General features: G+C 39.9%; 1 protein-coding gene and 1 pseudogene across 6 annotated transcripts in view; both read right to left on the bottom strand.

Moving 5' to 3' along the window:
- DAGLA (diacylglycerol lipase alpha) overlaps nucleotides 1–20,437 on the bottom strand; it is a 166,040-nt gene that overhangs the window by 144,679 nt on the left and 924 nt on the right. The gene's annotated exons all lie outside the window — the stretch shown is intronic.
- On the bottom strand, nucleotides 495–668 carry LOC140703452 (U1 spliceosomal RNA; annotated as a pseudogene).

Below are 20,437 nucleotides of genomic sequence, written 5' to 3'. Positions count from 1 at the left end.
TCCCTTGTGCTATACAGTACAGTGGTGCCTCGCAAAACGATGAATTCGCTAGACGGTGACTTTTTTGAGCAATGTTGTGCTTCCGAAAACGATTATTCCTATGGGCAATTATGGGCAATTTTCACTGTACGATGTCAATTATGGGCAATTTTCACTGGACGATGTTAGGTCCTTGCCTCGCAAGACAGTTTCCCCCCCCCAATTGGAACACATTAATTACATAAGACCTACTTTTTTATCCCAAAAAAGTGTATGCTGCTGGGAAGAAAGTGTATGCTGCTGGCTTTCCAGGGTCTGCCTCCTAGGAAAACACCAGCATACACTTTATCCCCCACTTTTTTGGGATAAAAAAAGTAGGTCTTACGTAATTAATGTGCTCCAATTGGAGGGGAACCATCCTGGTAAGCATTGCCAATGGGGCTATGGTTGCAAATTTAAATGATAGAGAGTGGTGAAAATAGCCAGAAACCAAAGGGTAAAGAGATTGTAAAAAGACAAGGAAATCATAAATGTAATCCCCTCATTAACATAAATTATGCAGCTGAGTTCCCCACATTTGGGGAAATCACAGGGATCAGTAGTACACCCAAAGTACAATGGATGAACCTCCCCCCCCCCTGAGAAAACTATTTTTATGACATGGTATTTCCCCTGCAAGGCATAAGTTGGAATGGCCCTTGCATCTCCAATCCCATTCTGTCCCCTAGCCCCACAAGTCATGGTGACCCCCTGGCTGCACCTACCACTCAGTACAGGGCTGCACGGCCCCAGTCCTGCCAGAGGCCAAGAGAGCTCCTCATTGTTTTGGGGTACCCTGTGGGACCCCTATCAGGGGCTGTGTTCCTCCCACAATCCTCTAGTGCACAGACATTAGCATATCCTAATACCTTATGCTAATACCTGTGCACTAGAGAATTGTGGGAGAAACACTTGAGTTTCCCAACCCACTGACACCAGGGCTTCCCATGCGCAAGATTTCCGTCTTGTCCAGATTCAATTTCAGTCTATTTGCCCTCATCCACTCCAGAATGGTCCCCGAGCAGAATTCAAAGGTCGGAGCAGCATCCACTGTGGTAGGGGGAAAAAAGAGAAGTAGAGCCCCACAACTCCGGATGACCTCACCCAGCGGCCTCATGTAGATATTAAATAGCACTGGCAAGATGTTTTCATATATGTTAGGGTTTTTATAGAAATGATTATTTTATTGCCTAATTTCTAGATTTTGGTGATGACAAAGTACTAAGTAAAAGACATTATATATCACTTAATGTAACAGCAGGGAATATAACTGGCATGGAAAATGAAATGCCCAGGAGAGAGGGGGTACTTCCAGATTAGGCTTTACTGTGTAATTGCCATGCCACGCTTAAATAACATTCTGGGGTGTCTAGATGACAACATCTTCCAATTGTACCCCTTCCATGTTTCCCACCACTTCTGCCAAAACATTCATTAAGAAGGGAAAAAGAGAACAGCTACAAAATGTATTTTGATTTGAAGCAGCTGGAAGCACCCGAAGATCATTAATCAAGCTCTCCTTGAAAGTCTGTATCCTGGAACCACTAGAATGCAATAAGTTAAACATACTGTAAAGAGTTCTTGACACAAAGAGAAATTCCACTCCTTTCCCTTTCCTCTTATGACTATTCATACTGTGCTAATAATAGGGAAGACTTTCTGAAGCAGACATACATGTGTTCCTTGAAGAACTCCTAGTAGACTTCTGAGATAATCAGATATTGAGAAAATACAATAAAAACATACAATGCTGAAAAAGAAAGCAATCTTTTATTCTATCATGTTGTCTTGCCTCAGAAAATCCTTCCCTAACACTATTCTATATCAGCAGTATGTCTCCTGAACAGAAAAGTGATGACATCCCAAAGAAAGCAAAATTTTTAAACAGGCCTTGTCAAAACTGTCAACAAGTTTTATATGTTACAGTCCCCAGCCATTTGATTCCTATCACACACTCATGTATACCACAATTGTAGCATCTATAAAAATGTTAATAGACCTCTGTTCTGGCAATCTGTGAACTAAAAATTTTACTATAAAAAGACAATTCCAAACGGTGCTAATACGGCCACTAATGGACCTGAACTCCATATTAGGTTATCCATTTTCGTACCTCAGAGAAACAATTACCAGAACCTATGAAAAAGATGGGGGAAAGTTTCAAACTCTTAGCCTTGGCATTTTTTTAAAAAGTACCAAGCTGTTGAATAGAGATTGGGTTATTCATATTCGTATATGAATATCCCCGCACAGCTGGACTTAATGAGAGTCCAGACCCTGGGGCTGGACCATCCACTCATTGTGTCCGCTGGCAGCAGCGCCTCCACTCATCCTTCCAATCTCACCCGAAACACTTCTCTCTTCCCACATGACTGGCCACTAGGCAGGCAGGCAGGGAGACTCGTCCTCCCTCCCCCTGCCTGAAGTGGCCAGCCAAGAGAGTGGCACTCCAGGCACAATGAGAAGGATGAGTGGGGCCGCCGCTGCTGGATGTATGAGTGGAGAGTCCAGCGGCTGGGGCTGGACTCTTATTAAATCCAGCTGTGTGGGAATATTCACATACAAATACTCCCATCTCTACTCTTGAATTTTATCCTGACTGGCAGTCAAGGGAGGCAAGAAGGGTTGCATGATGCCACATTCTCTAATCTTATCCTATTCTTCACCCACAGCCCATTTTTTCCTGAAACCAAGGTATACTGAGATACTGTAGAGACGAGGTTTATAAAAATGCTTATTCAATTAATACTTATTTAACATCAACAGCATACTAATTGCTGTACAGACAATATTCACTCTTTGCCCAAAATATTTTCTTCTCTTCTTGTACTACATGACAGAACAATATTTTAGTAGGACACTTATGACTTTTACAACTACGTAACAGGCAAATCTTAAATGGACAAAAATTTTGTAAGCATAGATAAAGAAGTAAGACAAGCTTCAACTACTAGATCTTCCCTGTCATTTAACTGTTAAAGTAAACGACTTATGTCAACCATTCTAACACTTCAGATATCATTACATTGTTTATTATCTTGAAATTATTAATTAGGAACACAGTTGAAACAACCCAGTCAGTTAAATACTTCCATATAGTGTTGGTTTCACTGGGATACAGTTAAGTGTGAACACAAATATTTCCCACTTATGTCAGTGGAACCTGCAGCATAAGTCTAAGCATGTTTGCTCAGAAATAGGTCCCACTGTAATAAATGAGCCACACAGTTGGACAGATTTGCATGACACTGCAATTTGCATGACATTGCAGCCTTGAAGTGGCTCCTATTTTTTATTTCATGCACAAACGTGTGCCATTACGTATTTTCAGACATTATGACATAAAGTCTCCTCTCTGTTTTTTGCTCATATAGACCTTATTTTGCTGAATATACTTCAGCAGTTTCTAGAGTTCAATGATGGAGGTACAAATATTTTACATACTAACACAAAGACTGGCATCTTCTATCAGTGACTTCAGAGCATAGAAGAAAAATAGAAGTCGCAAACACATTTGTACAACTTTGCTTCCACTTTCCTCATAGTACAAGTTAAGCCTATGAAACACTTTCCAGTTAACAAGACTGGTTAGACAGCACCTGCCATCACCATGTGACTCTTGAGAAAAGAAATGACTCTAGTGTTTACCTTTAGTGTATTTCTTATTCAATGAAGCTTCCTTTTGGTATGAAATATAAGAAGTCATTCGATCATGAGGCAAAATAGTTCTTTACATTTTCCAGTCCATTCCCGCTAATGTTCATGTCATAAGGTATTGATTCACATCAAACAAATTACACCACATGTAAAGAAGGAAACTGATACACTCCCCGGCAATTGTTTTCATGGTTCATTTGGCCCTAAACATATTGACATACTGCCACTATGCTAACTAGAAAAGCTAGCCTGTTCACATGAAATAGCCCACCTACATGAAAAACCTTGAACCACTATCATTCAGTATACAAATGTGGTATATTATCACACTTCCTTAATATTTAATATAACAATGATGCAGAATATATCACACATGCTCTGAATCAACATCTATGAATTCAAGCAGTTTTCAGTTTACCTGTTTCAGCTAACATGACTGAATAAATAACTGAAATAAAATAACAAAACAAAATAAAACAAAGCAATAAAGTCAAGTGGCACATTTGAGACTCACAGGTTTATTTCAGTATGAGCTTTTCATGTATAAATGGGTCACCTAATAACTGAACTTTATGTTTCTGAGGAAGAGGATTTTAATCAATGAATGTTCAAACAGAAACAAATCTGTTAGTCTCTAAGATGCTAAAATTGTTTGGTTTTTATTTTGTTATTCATACATGAACTGGAATATACCATAGTTCATAAGAAAGTACTGACAGGACTGCAACTGTACATATCAGATCATAAAATATGTTGAAATATGTTAAAATACAAATGTTGTACTACATTTCCATTACATACACTGGGGAGAGAAATCTTTGGCCCACTGGATGTTTTGGGATTTAACTCCCAGGTGACCTAATGGCCACAGTCTGTGGTAAGGGACTGTTCAAACTGTAGTCTAAATCAGGGGTCCCCAACCCCCAGTCTGTGGCCCAGTGCCGGTCCATGGGCTTCCTGGAACTGGGCTACAGAGATGGATCTCCGTGCCCCCTGCACGCATGGTGGGCGTGTCATGCTTGTAGAGGGGTGTGTCGCGCTCACGGGTGGACGTGTCACACTCGCACGCATGCATGGGAGTGCAACACGACCCTCTGCAAGCATGACACGCCCCTCCGTGAGCACGACACAACCACCTGTGAGCGCAGGGGTTCCCGCGCGTCCCCCGCACACAGAGCCCGTACCCCCGAACTGGTCCGTGGTCCTAAAAAGGTTGGGGCCCGCTGGTCTAAATCTTCAGGAAAACCAATATATGCCTATCACTTACAATACTTATACATTCTGAAGAAGTGGAATTGTCTATGAAAGATCACATTAAAATGTAGCAGCTAATCTTTAAAGTGCCAAAACATTTTTGTCTTCTTTATTTTTAATTTCTGTTTTGTTTTTGCCTGATATGACATGCCAAAAAAATCACAAACAAGATCTATAAATCTACAGTATATGGGTGAGTTGAAGCTATACAACTACTGTACTTTTTAAAGAATTTTTTTAAAAGATTTAAAAAAACACTTCACTTTCAATTATTTTTCAGCACCATTCCAAAATTTTCAGCACTTCATTCACATTCCTCATTCTCTTTCTATTCAGGTTCTCTAAAAGCGTTAACCTGAACTAATGAGAAAGGAGAGGTTTAGCCTTATTCCCTCCCCAACCCCCTTGAAGAGGAAAATTCTGACTACAAGTGGAGGCTCTTCAGATCACTGGAACCCAGACTCCAGCAAGTGTGTAAAGAGACTCTGCGTGGAACCAAGTGAAAGTTTTCTTCTTCAGGCTGTTGCCATATAAAGAGAGTGGTATGGATAGGGCCAGGCTAGAACTCTCTCCTTCCTTACATGTTCAGATTAGTCCTTTCTGGAACACCTGAAAGTCTATTCTCTCTTGGCTTTATTTGGCTTCAACAGCATCACTACACAGGAACTCTTGTTTTCTGATGTTGTGATATAATTCATTCTGGATGACTCATGATCACATGGGTTCATTATGTTACCTCCTAACCAGGATATGCTTTCTTTAGCAATAGACAGCTGAAATGAAATAAAAGACAGAACCTGCTGCACGACTACGAAGCCTCACAATATAAGTGCTCTTCTTATCGTTCAGTGCTAGGTCATCTCTGCTTGATTCAATTTTGGATCAATTTGCCACCTGTGTTTTCTTGGTGGTGCATGTACAAGAAAAGCTTAGCTTCTTTCTAAAGTTATCTCTTAGTTTATGCTGACAGTGCAATGCCCTTATTCTTTACTCTATTACCCTGCTAACGGGAAATTGTACCTTTCAGCATGAGTCATGGTTGAAAGACTTGGAAATTCAACTATCCTCTTGCTCAAAATAAATACACCAGCAACAAGAGGAGATACTGGTATACAGACAATTTCAAAGAGCTTCTAAGATAATTAACAAGGTACAGAAGATATACAATAGGATTCTTGACTTGGGTTAACAAATTGTGTCATGCCTTGCAAACTGAAACATTTACTATATGATTACTAGGTGTGAGACCCAAGGCGAGACTATAGAAATCCTCGCCGGAGTGTCGTCCTCAGTTGAGAGAGAAAAAGAGACACAGACAGCACCTATGACTTCCCGCGTCGCATTCAGACACCAGGGGGTAAACACGGGGGATTTGGAACAGGGTATAAAGAAGATGTCTGTAGCTATCCAGACCAAGACAGAAAAGGCGGGAACCCAGGTGGATGAGCGACCGTTAGTTGGAGGCAGGGCATGGAGAGTTGGGGGAGGAGAAAGATAAGATACCCGGGGGTTGGGAATTAATCTGGGTAGAGGACCCCTGGACAGGGAGATGTGAAAAGGTTAGGGTGCCTCTGGAGGAGGCAGACTATCGAAGACGAAGAGGTTTGCCCCCCAGACCATCATACTGGGGTGAAACAGAGGCTCGAGAGTGGAGGAGGCGTTTGAGGGAGGAAAAAGAGAAAGTAGAGAGAAAAGAGAGGGAAAGGAGAGCACGGTGTCTGAAGGAGGCTCGCCGGAGGAGGTATTCACTGGACGCTGGGACCCCTACTCGGAGGGAGCTGACCCCTTCGACCTGGAGAGGGGAGATGAGGAGACCTTACCCTTGATTGAGATGGACATTGAAGCGAAGGGACTGGGTGACGTTAACCCATTTGCCAAAGGACCTTGGTACGATCCTAGTTTCAACCCCTTTTTACAAGAAGCATGGACACCCTCGCTTGACCCATTGGCAGCGAGAGAAAAGAACACTGACAAGTTTAATGTTGATATCTCACTGTTTGATGTTCCAATAAACCCTAGTTCTGTTTTTCAAGAACACGCAACTCCGGTGTTTGTGTCTGGTAATCCTGAGGTAACCACTGAACCCTCACACTAGGTCTATTCCAGTGGCATGGTCTTGTTTGTGATGCTTCCACAGTGAAGTGTGAGGAAGGAAAAAATCCCATGTTGCCCTTTCCAGCACCAAGTTGTGTAACCCAATTCTAAGAGCCACTCTATAAGATTTTTTCAGTGTTGCCTCATCTTTCTCCGTACAATTCTTACATCTAAATCTGTGTGTTTAAATTGAGAGTGATAACACTAATGGGGTGGTACAGAAGTTTAAATTAATGAAAACAGCTGCTTAACAAACAAAATCAAAGACTTGTACAGTAATCCAATGGGTCTAACTAAGACACATGTGGCCAGGAGTGCATTTGCACAGCTAAAGCTGGTGTGCCAGCTGCAGCCGTTCCTGGAGATGTCGGATCTGGCTACAGTGACACATGCCTTAGTTACATCCCATTTGGGTTACTGTAACACGCTCTATGTTGGGCTGGTTCGAAAACTTCAGCTGGTGCAAAGCTCTGCAACCAGACTACTGACTGGGGCCAGCTACAGGGAGCATGTAATGCACTTGTTACAAGAACTGCACTAGTACCAGTCTCTTTCCGGACCCAATTCAAAGTGCTGGTCATTACCTATAAAGCCCTATACAGCTAGGGTCCCGGCTACCTGAAGGACCATATCTCACTATATGTGCCTTCTCAACGATTAAGATCAGCAGAGGAGACCCTCCTCTCGGTGCCATTGCTAACACAAGCATAGCTGATGGGGACACAGGAGAGGGCCTTCCCTGTGGCTGCTCCTAGGCTATGGAATGCTCTCCCTTGGGAGATCAGGATGGCCCCTTCCCTGTTATCCTTCTGAAAAAAGCTAAAGACCCATCTCTTCAGGCAGGCTTTTAACAACTACAACTGAATCCCTGAACCCCATTTCAGCAAATAATTTTAATCTTTTAATTTAATTATTAAATCATATATTGTTTAATTTATCTTTTATTATTTAACTTATTGTGTTTTCAAATAGTGTGAATTTTAATGTTGTGAGATGCTTTAGGTCCCTCGTTGGGAGAAATGCAGCATATAAATAAATAAATAAAAATAAAAATAAAAATAAAAATAAAAATAAAAATAAAAATAAAAATAAAAATAAAAATAAAAATAAAAATAAAAATAAAAATAAAAATAATAATAATAATAATAATAATAATAATAATAATAATAATAATAATAATAATAATAATAATAATAATAATAATAATAATAATAATAATAATAATAATAATAATAATAATAATAATAATAATAAAAAAATACCAACTTGCCCGCTCACACTGCCAAAAACCTGGGATCTTATCTGTGTTAAAAACCATGCTGAATTTCACATTCACACAATGAATTCCAAAGTGTGTATTTATTTTGCTTTGACTCATATTATTTTCTTAGGAAGTGAGTTAAAATAAATAGCTGTTTATTTTAGCACATTGTTTTCTTTATCAACACCTTACAACCGCTTTTAAAGGGGAGCATTTCAATTATTCATTAGGAATGCAGGAAACAACTCAAAAACGTGACTTGAGTTGGCTAAAATTAAAATGCTACATATTGTGGGGTTTTTGAGAAATGTAGACAGGCTCTAAGACAAATCAGATGTCTCAAGGAAGAGCACAGCTAGCAGACTAGCTTTATTTGTGCAAATGCACTCCTGGCCACAGCTGAGTGGACGTCCAGGCTCAAGGAGTACTAACTGTGAATCTGGTTTTTCAAAGGGAGTGTTGCATAGATTGAATCCTTATTCCTTTTGATTTATCTTAAGATTCAACCAATTTGCCCTGTCCATCATCAACACCAGAAACTGGTTTAGAACAGTAACCGCTTCCTTAGAGTTAGATGGCAAAGAGAGATGAAGTTGGACATCATCGGCATGTTAGCAGCACAGATTATTTTTTTCTAGCTGCTTCATATTAAATACTATATAGCACTGGGGATAAAACAGAACTCAGATGGACACCACAGCCAAAGGCCAAAACATCCAACACGATTTCTCCAGCACTACCTTCTGAGTTTATTCTTCCAGGAATGAAAAAAGTCACTACAGAACAGTCAAAATCCAAAGAAACAAAACAAGACAAGACAAAAACATGTAGCACCTTAAAGTCTAACTATTATGTTTTAATGTAAGCTTTCATGGACGTGTCCACTTCATCAGACATAAAGAAACAAAATGAAATGGAATGAAATGTAGATGAAATATCAGTTTCACATTCTAAATGTTCACTGGTTACATACAGTAATTAGGCTTATGTTTGTTTTAGGGTCCCTTTGCAAAAATTATTCAAGAAGACAGAAAACAGACACACTGAGGAGAGATGGGGGGGAGAGGAGAGAGAGAGAGAACGTGGGTGTTGAGTTAGCTACCTCTTCTAAAACTACAACTACAGAAAAGTGTCTCCAACTACCATCCCAAAGAAGCAGTTGAGAATGCCGTAGTCCATGGATTTAAAAACTTAAAGAAACTCAGCAGAACCAACAGGGACACATTCCCTGTGTCTTGTTCTTGGTGGAAACCATTCACAAGGCAACCGAAGTCATCTTCATCCCATAACCAGGCCTGAATGATCTGTTTCATTCAGGAATCCTTGGAGTTAAGAAGCTACCACTTGCCCAAAAACAGAATACTGGAGCCTGGCCAATGATGATCTAATATAGTTCAAGGACTGCTTTTTCATCAGAGGCTTTACAGCTACTTCCCCTGTGCACACCAGCAGCCTACCTTGCTGCAAGGAAGCACTTATTATACTTCTTACTCACTTGGCTAGCCCTCCTCTGGCTCTATTTATAAGTCATGAAGGGCAAGGATCTAACACACATGTGGTGGCTTTCATCTTTCCAATAATCTTCTCCACATTCTTAGGCTGCCCTGATGGAAAAGTATCCATTATAACAGGATAAGCAGAATATGCCTTGTAACATGAATGGAACCCAACACTATTTGTGGCAGGTTGTTACAGGTCTCTGTAAAGCAAGCCAAATCAGCTTGCTCATCCAGAATCAAGTCCTGGACAGCTGAAATTTTTTCTTCCATTGATCTGGCATTTAGAAGTACCACTTTCAACTCGGGGGTACTGTTTATAAGACTATCCAATTACGGTACAGTATCTACAGTGAGAGACAATTTTGAAGTAACCAACACCCTACTATGCAATGTGTAGCCTGCATAATTTAAAATTGTAAACCGCCCAGAGAGTGCTTGAAGCGCTATGGGGCGGTATATAAGCAGCACACTTTGCTACTTATTCACCCTCTCCCATTATCATTTTTGTTTCTATCATATGCCCCCTTACTCTGATGGCTGTTCCCTGTTACTCCTCACTCCGCTCTCTTTTGAAATTTCATCCCTTCTCAGCAGATGATTGCCTCAGCTGTATCAAACAACCAAAAACAGACCTGATAAGCAAATAAACAATTGGACCCTACAAATCCCTTTTCCTCAGCTGAGTCTCTGGCCTTCACCCCCTTGTTCCTCCAAAGTGGCTCCTCCAAAGGAATGTCCCAGATGGGAGAAGCTCAGTTCTTAACTACTGCTCCCCTAAGCAGGTGTTGCACATCAAGGCTGCAAGGAGAGGAAGACAAGAGCTGCAGAGCAGTGATTCACAGATGGACAGAGCACGACCCAGTTCTGCAATTAGATGGCTGCAGTCCACAGTGACAGAGACGCAGCAAACACAGCAGGCAGAGTTACAGTTGTTTGAAAATAGCATGATTCCCAATAGTTCAGCACTCTCCTTCTCTCTAGAGTGTTTAGATGTTCTCCTACAGCATCTTCCACCATGTACCAGGGGAATAAACAACACTGTCCATCATCCCCACTGGATGCCTTTTAAGGATCTCAGTATTCAGGTATGCCATTGTAGGGAGGCCAATTTATTTGTGGTGAGCACTCTATTGCTTGCCCATCTGTAATTACACTGAAATTGGTCATCCATATGGATTTTCCAAGCAGCAGCTGTAAGAAGGAGGAAATCAGTATCCTGCCGACAAATTCTAAAAAGTCTGCAATGTCAATTTCAATGTTGGGCTTTCCTTGTCTATATTCCTCAGGAATAAATCGAAAGGTATCCCCACAGCAGCAAATGTAGCACAATACTTGGTACCCTAGAGAAAAATCTGCAGCTTTGATTTCAATTGAGAAAGGTGTTGTCAAGAGGCACATACTCAAGAATTATGCTGAAATATCTCAAGAGAGATCTGGATGTCATATTCACAACAATCTTTGTAGGTTTTTTTAGCTTGGTAGAACATTTTCATGTAAACAAACACTTATATACTTTCTAGATTAAAATTAAGCATTAAGCCTATACCTTCCTGTCCTCTCTTTTTTTAAACTAAGCATCGAACTCTCACTATATCCCCACAAGCTGCACGGGGCAACCAAAGTTTTCAAGTCCTACTGATTTCAATAGGATAATTAGATATAAATCCCAGCTAAAATTGGTGGAACTTGAATGCTTTATTTTGACTGGGCGATGTCCAGGATCTGCATTCTAAACACTTTTCTGTCTTCTCAGGTCTCCTATACATAGTTTCTAAAGCTGTCTCATACTGTGTTCAGGCCACTGGCCACTAAAGTCCACTTAATATAGAATGTGTAGTGTAGAGGTGACTCTCAAGGGTTTTGGGAATCTGTATTTCTTGATTCAACACATTACAAGAGCAAGAACAGGTCATCCAACTATAGCAAGACCTGCCACTTCATATTTTATGTGTTCTGGACTCTTGAGTTACACTGTACTGACTCTTCACACAGTTTTCTCAGTAGAAACACTCAGAACTGTTTACTATTCCCTTCTTCTAAGGGCATTCTGGCAATCTGCAACTCGTCTGTATATTGGCTGACTTTTCTCCCAAAAGGCATAGTGGGGTATCAAACTCTGAACCTATGCAGCTAGGCACCCAACTCCATGAGCAAACCAATCTAGACTGCAGCACTAGACTGTAGTACTTTCTTCCTTTTACATAGAGCTTTTGAGTGGGGTATTATCAGGCTATCATCAAGTTACATATGTCCAAACTCTACCTCAGCCTTTACAGTAAGCCTCTACTAGAATTGGAATGGGGGGGGATGCACTTCCAGTTCCATAATTCAGCAGGAACTTCCCAAGCCAAATATTGGACTGGGAGCTATCAAAATAGCAGGAGGTAGAGCAGCCCTCTTACTTCCATGTCGTTCCTTCACTACTTCTTCACACCCTCTGAAAAGCACCCCCATGCACTTTTGTGCATCACAGATAATCCTTGTGACTTGTAAAGGTACAGTATGGCACTTTGGGGAGTATGTGAAGCAACAGCGCAGGAACATCATGGAGGTAAAGGTCCCTGCTGAATTATGGGACTGGGAGTTCATCCCCATCCTCCACATTCTGATCCAATCCATGTATAACAAACAGGCATTATCTGTTGATGGTATGAAGAAAGACACTCTTGATAATTGCAATGTTTGCTGTCAGATGATGATGTGTTCTTGTTTTTCCAACACTGAAAAGAGATGTGTTCTTGTATTTCTAACACTGAAAAGAGAAAATGTGCATACTTCATTAACAGAAGTATAGTTTCCAAATCTCGCGAGACACTAGTTCCCCTCTATTCAGCACTAGTTAGGCCTCACCTTGAGTATTGCGTCCAGTTCTGGATATCACACTTCAAGGAGGATGCTGGCAAATTGGAACAAATTCAGAGGAGGATCAGGGGGCTGGAAACCAAGACTGAAAGAACTGAACATGTCTAGCCTTGAGAAAAGAAGACAGATGGGTGCTATGATAACACTTTTCAAATACTTGAAAGGCTGTCATACAGAGGAGGGGCAGGATCTGTTCTCAATCATTCCAGAGTACAGGACACGCAACAATGGGCTCAAGTTACAAGAAGTCAGATTTCGGTTGATTATCAGGAAGAACTTTCTAACTGTTAGAGCAGTACGACACTGGAACCAATGAAATCAAGAGGTAGTAAGTGCTCCAACACTAGAGGCATTCAAGAGAAACTTAGACAACCACCTGGCAGATATATGTTTTATATGGTTTAAATTTCTCCATCAAGCAGGGGGTTGGATTTGATGGCCTTATAGGCCGCTTCCAACTTCACTATTCTATGATTCAAGTAATCAACCAAAGGAAAAGAAGAAGAAGAAAAGTCTGACAGTGCTATAAAGAAACATATTTCCTCATGGAAATATAAGGAAACTGGAAACCTTACTTCTATAAATACAAAAAAATATGGTGACCTTCACTTTTTAAAAATGCTGCATTAGTCCTTTATTTCTGTGGCACCGTGCAGTAACATTCAGTTTCTGAAGACTTGGGAAAAGTTCATAAGAAACCAAACGCCTTGTAAGACATCAAAAAAAGTGATGCCAATGATTGCGACACGTGCACAATCCAATTTTACATTATAGTTGGGAACACAATTTTACAATTTTACTTGAACACTTCAGCTAACATCGGAACCCTTGTACCCACTTGAAGAGAAAACCATAGCTGCAAGGTCCTAGGAGCCTAGGAGAAACCAAGAAATTGCATATTTATATTGACCAAAGTCACAAGCAAAATTTAAGAGCACATTTTCTAATTCTGTTACATCTCAGCAAACGCTACTTCAAAACACTTTATCATACAAACCGTCGTCTTGTGAAAAAAATTTCTTGTGAGGTTCCCTATGCATCAGTCTCAAAAAAAAAGTCTTACGAAGCATCAGTCTAAAAAAACAAAAACAAAAAAATCTTGCGAAGCGTGGTCATAGAAAAAAAAATGTCTTGCGAGGCACCATAGTGATCGCAAAAAACAATCGTCTTGCGGGTTTTTCGTCCTGCGAGGCAATCGTCTAGCGAGGCACCACTGTATTTTAAATTCTTTTCACCCAGTAAGAAATACAGTAACATTCTGAGCACTTCATGATACTTATGTATCAGTAAGAAAGACTTGTGTGAAAACAGCTTTTAAGAAAGTACTCATGTTGTACATCTGTGACTACCTGATGGAAATACTTTTCAAATACCACTATAGTTTCTGGCTAAATAATTTCTGATTCTCTGCACTTCTTCAAACTTTGTCCTGAAAACAAGACTCAATAAGTATGAGAAAAACATATGCAGTGATGTATATTGCTGTATGTATATTGCAGTATGTATATTGTACTATGATGATATGTATATTAGCATGATGATATTAAGCATCTATTACTGAATGATCTTCCTCAGAGGAAAAGCAGAGCAATGTGGATGCAAACATAGGGACAGGACACTGCTACAAAACCCCATGTCAGCTCAGTGCCCAAATGCATCCTGGTAAAATCAGGGCAGGACGTAACAATGCTACAATGTCAGAAATTCATTCACTTTCTTTCAATGCAATATATGGTATCCTCTTTCAGCAATGCCTTTTTGCATTCTATACACAGGACAATATCTGACCAAAAAAAAAAGAAAGGAAAAGAAAAAAGATACAGAAGCCAATGGCAGATACAAGTGGATATGATGTGGTTTTTTTAAAAAAAAATTATTTGGTTAATTTACTATGATTTATTCTGCTGAAGATATATAATGGGGATGGGGGCATTGGAACTGTTTTGTCTGAGTCTATGGTGGTGTGCTGGCCAAGGGATTTGACTCTGTGACTCTGGCAGTGTGCCACTGGGCTATTTGAGTGCATGTTGTTTTGGCTGGGCAAAGACTGGGGCATTTCTCTCACGTTGTTCTTCATGTTGCATTGTTGTTGGTTACTTTGGTGAGTGGGTATCTCTGTATGCCAGGTAGCCAGTGTCTGCTTCCCTGGCCGCTTCCTTGTCTTTTCCCCCTCCTGTGCTATATAGATCCAAAAGGTCTGCTGTGATCAGTGGATAGCGCTGCCTACATAGGTCTGCTAATTTTTCTTTCTTTTTGGAGTAGATTGATTCTCTGTTGTGCTGCCTCCACTTTGAGTTGCTTTAAATGAGTCTGTAGAGCTTTTAGGAAGTAAACACAAATGGGGAAACATGAATGGAAAATTCAAAAAATTATTTCACTTTCTCAAAAAATAAAGGGATTGGTTAAAAAAACAACAACACAAAAATGAAAGAGGCACTCCCTCTACCAAAAAAAGAGCCAAAGTGAAATACATACTTTTTAAAAAGAACTGGCAAGTTCCAATCTATCACAAAATGTTTGAATTAGGATAATAGTTTCTCGGTACACTAGGAATAGGCATCCTTCAGTCTCAAGAGACTACGGTATCGTGCTCTGCATGGTGGACTTGGAACAGCATCTAGTGTGGCTGAGAAGGCCAATATGAGAGTGACAATCCCTTCCACACTGAGGACAAATACAATCTATACCTCACCTAGCTCCCTGATTTTGCTGCTTTCGCGATTGTCTCTTTGCCTCGGCCTGCTGGACAAGGGTCTCTTCAAATTGGGAGAGGCCGTGATGCACTGCCTGTCTCCAGGCTGAACGCTCAGATGTCAGGGTTTCCCATCTGTTGAGATCCATTTCCAAGGCCTTCAGATCCCACTTGCAGATATCTTTGTGTCGCAGTTGTGGTCTCCCTCTGGGGCGATGTCCCTGCTCTAATTCTCCATACAGGAGATCTTTTGGAATCTGACCATCAGCCATTCTTACAACATGCCCAAGCCAACGTAGACGTCACTGTTTCAGTAATGTATACATGCTAAAAATTCCAGCTCGATCTAGGACTACTCTATTTGGAACTTTGTCCTGCCAGGTGATACCAAAAATGTGTCGGAGGCAACGCATATGAAATGTGTTCAGCTTGCTCTCCTGCCGTGCATGAAGGGTCCAGGACTCAGTGCAGTACAGGAGTGTGCTCAGGACACAGGCTCTATAGACCTGGATCTTGGTGAATGCCATCAGCTTCTTATTGAGCCATAGTCTCCTTGTGAGTCTAAAGAACATGGTAGCTGCTTTGCCAATGCACACTACATGTATCGATAATCTGGTTAGCACAACAGTTTTGTACATACCTCAATATTTATATATCTTCCAGTGCTCTCTACAGCAAACCACCCTTTGAAGGTAACTTTTTATTGCTTTATGACAATAACAATTTCAAAGTATAAACAGCATGAGAAACTGCTTTATCAAAACTTTCCAGCACATCACCAGAAGTCTGAAGTGGATAACAGATTTGTATCATACTGCCTGCTGGCCAGGACATATTTAGTAGTGTAACTGTCCTTGTTACTAATTCTGCATTTAAATTTACTCTCACCTCTCTTTTCTACCTCCTACTTGCAACCATATATACGGTATATACCTGAAATACTGCATGCCATGTGTTTGAGGAAATGAGCTGTTTGTCTGTAAAAACACTGTGCTGTAATGTATACGTTAATCTTGATGATAATAGAATCATAGAGTAATGGAATTAGAAGGGGCCTATAAGGCCACTGAATCCAACTCAGTGCTCAATGCAGGAATCCAAATCCAAATGGTTGTCTAAATTTTTCCTGAGTGCCTCTTGCATTAGAGTGCTCATCACCTCCCAAGGTAATAGGTTCCATTACTGTACTGCTCTAACAGAAATTTTTCCTGATATTCAACTTGAAATCTGGTTTCCTGTAACTTGAGCTCATTATTATGTGCTCTGCACTCTGGGATGATCGAGAACAGATTCTCCCCTCTACTGTATGACAACCATTCAAGTATGGTGCAACACAGCCCTCTTTCATTATGCTACCACCACCACCACCCCATCTTTTCTCCCTGTCTTGCAGCACTTCCGGAACTTTTGTAGAAGACACTTCCTCAAAAAAGTTCAGAGTAGTTTGGACAAGGTCATCACATTTATACCCATAGTAACTTGGCTAGGTTAGCTAGGATGACAGACAGCACAAGAGCACTTAGTAAGGTTAATCTCATCTGTCTGTTTTTTTCCTACCAAATCCCACATAGGCTTTGTATGCTGTCCTGAAAGTGTAGAAATAATGTCAATGGTAAACATAAGTGCGCACAAACAGGCAGATTAATGACATAAAGATTAGTACAGAATTCCTTCCATAAAACTTTGAGCTTCAGAAATCTTAAGTAATTTTAGCTTTCTTCATTGTCTTAATTGCCAAGTATCATTTTCTACATTGAGCCTGAGTTGGGCTGCAAACCACTTTCGTGTTCAGCCAGAATGCATAAAAACTGATGATCAGAAATAAAAAACAAATAGATTTTAAGCATTAAAATCCTATTTTTAAATTTTGGGGAAAAAAGTAAATAATGAGGTTATCTTTAAAAATGACTTGGTTAAACTAATATGAATACGCCCATGCCACTCCTACAGTTAGTGAACTAGTTCATATGCAACGATAAACTATAATTTAGCTTTACACTCTGAGGAAGTGGACTTGTCCACACAAGCTCACATTAAAATATAGCATTTAGTCTTTAAGGTGCCACAATGTTTTTTAAAATATATATAATTTATTTAATTGGTCTGATATAACTGAGCATTTTGGGACTTGTCCACCCCTCCTCTCCCTGCTTCCCTATGATGGTATAGGTGTAAGGAGAGAATGGAAGCAAATGCTTCCATTTTCAGCTAAGCATAGTTTGTGACTGTATGTAAAATGGGAGAAAGTGTGGTTACTTTAAACTATAATTTGTCCAGGCAAACCAACTTCAAATATCGAGTAATCATCCTGATTTGTTCAGATAAATCACAGTTACCACTAACTCTATCTCCCAGTTTGCACCTAAGAATAGACTCTGATTAGTTGAAAACAGAAGCAAACGCTTCTAATTCCCTCACAGCCATACAGAGGAAGGGAAGGGAGGGGATGTGCCTATGCCTCAGGTTTCTGTATGTAAAACTAAATGATGGTTTAGAGGTACCTGTAAACCAAACCTATTTCTAAGTTGAGCAAGTGCTCTTGACAAAACACATTGAATTAAAATAAACTTTTATTTGCAAATGGGAAACCAATCTAATAATTTTGGAAATATTTGTAATTTGAACACAGACCCTTAATTTTCACTAGTTTGTCTAGTAACTATTCATCCTTGCTTCAACATATCAGTCAGTGATACTTCATTATTGTTTCCTATTTTGCCTCTCTGAGAATGAAGGTTTTTTTTAAGCCAAGACAGAATAAGACAGGAAGGAGAAATAATGGGAAAATGGAAAGACAATGCATAACTTCCTGTGTCCTACAAAAGGAAGGAAGGAAGGAAGGAAGGAAGGAAGGAAGGAAGGAAGGTCAAGGTCAAAGGTGTTAAGGGGACATTACAGACATGGGTAAAAATGGAGTAGTCAAGACCTCCAGTATCTTCAAATTAACTTTTTCTGCTTGTATATATGCTCAGTGGTTCAGGTGTCTGGCTGTGGAGCCAGAAGTTGGAAGTTCGATTTGCCACTATAACATCTTCCAAGGAGAATCAGCCTGTGTGGCCTTGGGCAAGCTCTACAATCCCAGTGTGCCCTTAGAACAGTGGTGTCAAACTGTGGCCCTCCAGATGTTCTTGGACTTCAACTCCCAGAAATCCTGGCCAGCAGAGGTGGTGCTGAAGGCTTCTGGGAGCTGTAGGCTAAGAACATCTGGAGGGCCACAGTTTGACACCACTGCCTTAGAAGAATGAAATGATAAACCATTTCTGAGAACTCTCTTCCTACAAAACCCTGAAAAGAGTCATCACCATACGTCACAACAGACTTGACGGGACATTATTATCATCACAGTAGACAGCATAATGGCAACATCCTTTAAATAATTCTTAATGAACACTTGAAAATGTACTTAGACACTCAAAGGACCCTAAAGAGCGCTTACAGAGGGGATGAGAACTAAAATACAACCAAGACCTACTGTGTTTATGTTAATTATAGCTTCATCAGCAGTTTTAAATGTAATTTCACCCTATAATATGGGAGGATTTCAAACAATAACTTGGTGTAGATCTGTCTGCCCAGCTCATCTTTACCAGAAGTCCTCACTCACAATGTACGACAGTACTATTAGCCCACATAGCACTTACTTGCAGTACTTTACAGATGGATCAAAGATCATACACTCAAGACCAAGAAGAAATCCCAAATGCTTTTAATTTTTGTTTGTAGCATAATGAGCAAAAAAATCCCTACAGATAGTATGTCCTGTCTACTAAAAGAAAGGAAAAATAATATTTCCTACTAAGATCACCAGAAGGGTATCTTTGTAATAAATAAATGAGACAAAATGTATTTCTCTGAGTCAAAGTTTGCAAGCCTCAGTACCATAGCATACATCATACTTCCATTCTGTGCAATATGTTATAACGTTGAATTTCACTACCTGCTCTATTTAGTAACACTTTGGTAGAAAGAACACAAAATTAATAAGTGGTTTCAGATCTAATGCATGGATGAAACACATCTGGATCTTCAATACGTCCAGTGCCATACATTTACACTTCTGGAAAGCTTTATTATCTATTTCAACTCTGACCACTGTTTTCCCTAGGAATACCACTGCAATTCAACCAAAGAAATGGTATCATCACTGGAAGTCCAACAACTAAAATTTTTTTTCCAAGCTCTTCAACATTTTCTATATGTCACAATCCTTCACACAGCCTTCATTTATCTCTTCAGAGCCATAATTTCCATCATTAGCTATTTCACTTCATAAGCACACACAAAACCAATAAATATCCAGTTCACATAACAAGCAAAGTGACACGTACAATGTGCAGGATTTGCAAGGTGACCACTAAGTTAGCCCTTGATTCAATCTAACAATTTTTCCCATGTCAGTCCTTTAAGGCTGTTGGTTGCAACATCTGTCTGATTTCCACCTCAGTATGGGTCCCCTGGGCAATAACCCAAACATAAATGCAAAATCCTGTGAAAAATTAAGCATGCTTAAGTCCCAGTTCATTCAATGGAATTAAGACTGAAATCCTTAAACACACTTGGAAAAGTCCTACAAAACTAAGAAAAACTTCAGTGAGTAACAATGCATTGGGAAAGATCTTATTGAGTTCAATATAATTTGAGCACACCTAACATTCAAATTAAGGACTCTAGGGCAATAATACTGTATGATATTCATAATTCACATACTGTATATCTCTTTCTAGAAAATATATTCAGAGGTGGAAGACCAAATCCCTTCCCCTCATGCTAAGATACAGAAAGATATCCATGCTCATGTAAATTCTTATGAATACTAATCTAATTCCGAGAATGCACATGCAAACATGAATGGTATTTTTGCTGAAATTCAAGGCAGAGCAACCAGAATACATGAAGGAAGAGTCTTCAACACCCCTATCAACTGGATAAACCCATTAAGAGTGCAAAAAAAAAAAAAACCTTACAGATTAAACGGGTCCGATAGGCTATTATTTTAAAAAAACCGTTAATCAAAGGCCACACGTTTCTCCTTTTGCACGCACATGCAGAGAGAGATATGCACATGAATCAATATAAGCTTGCCTGCCAGCTGTTTCTGCA

The sequence above is a fragment of the Pogona vitticeps genome, chromosome 1 (assembly GCF_051106095.1).
Source record: "Pogona vitticeps strain Pit_001003342236 chromosome 1, PviZW2.1, whole genome shotgun sequence".
NCBI lineage: Eukaryota > Metazoa > Chordata > Lepidosauria > Squamata > Agamidae > Pogona > Pogona vitticeps.
This window is presented reverse-complemented; position numbering and strand designations above follow the sequence as displayed.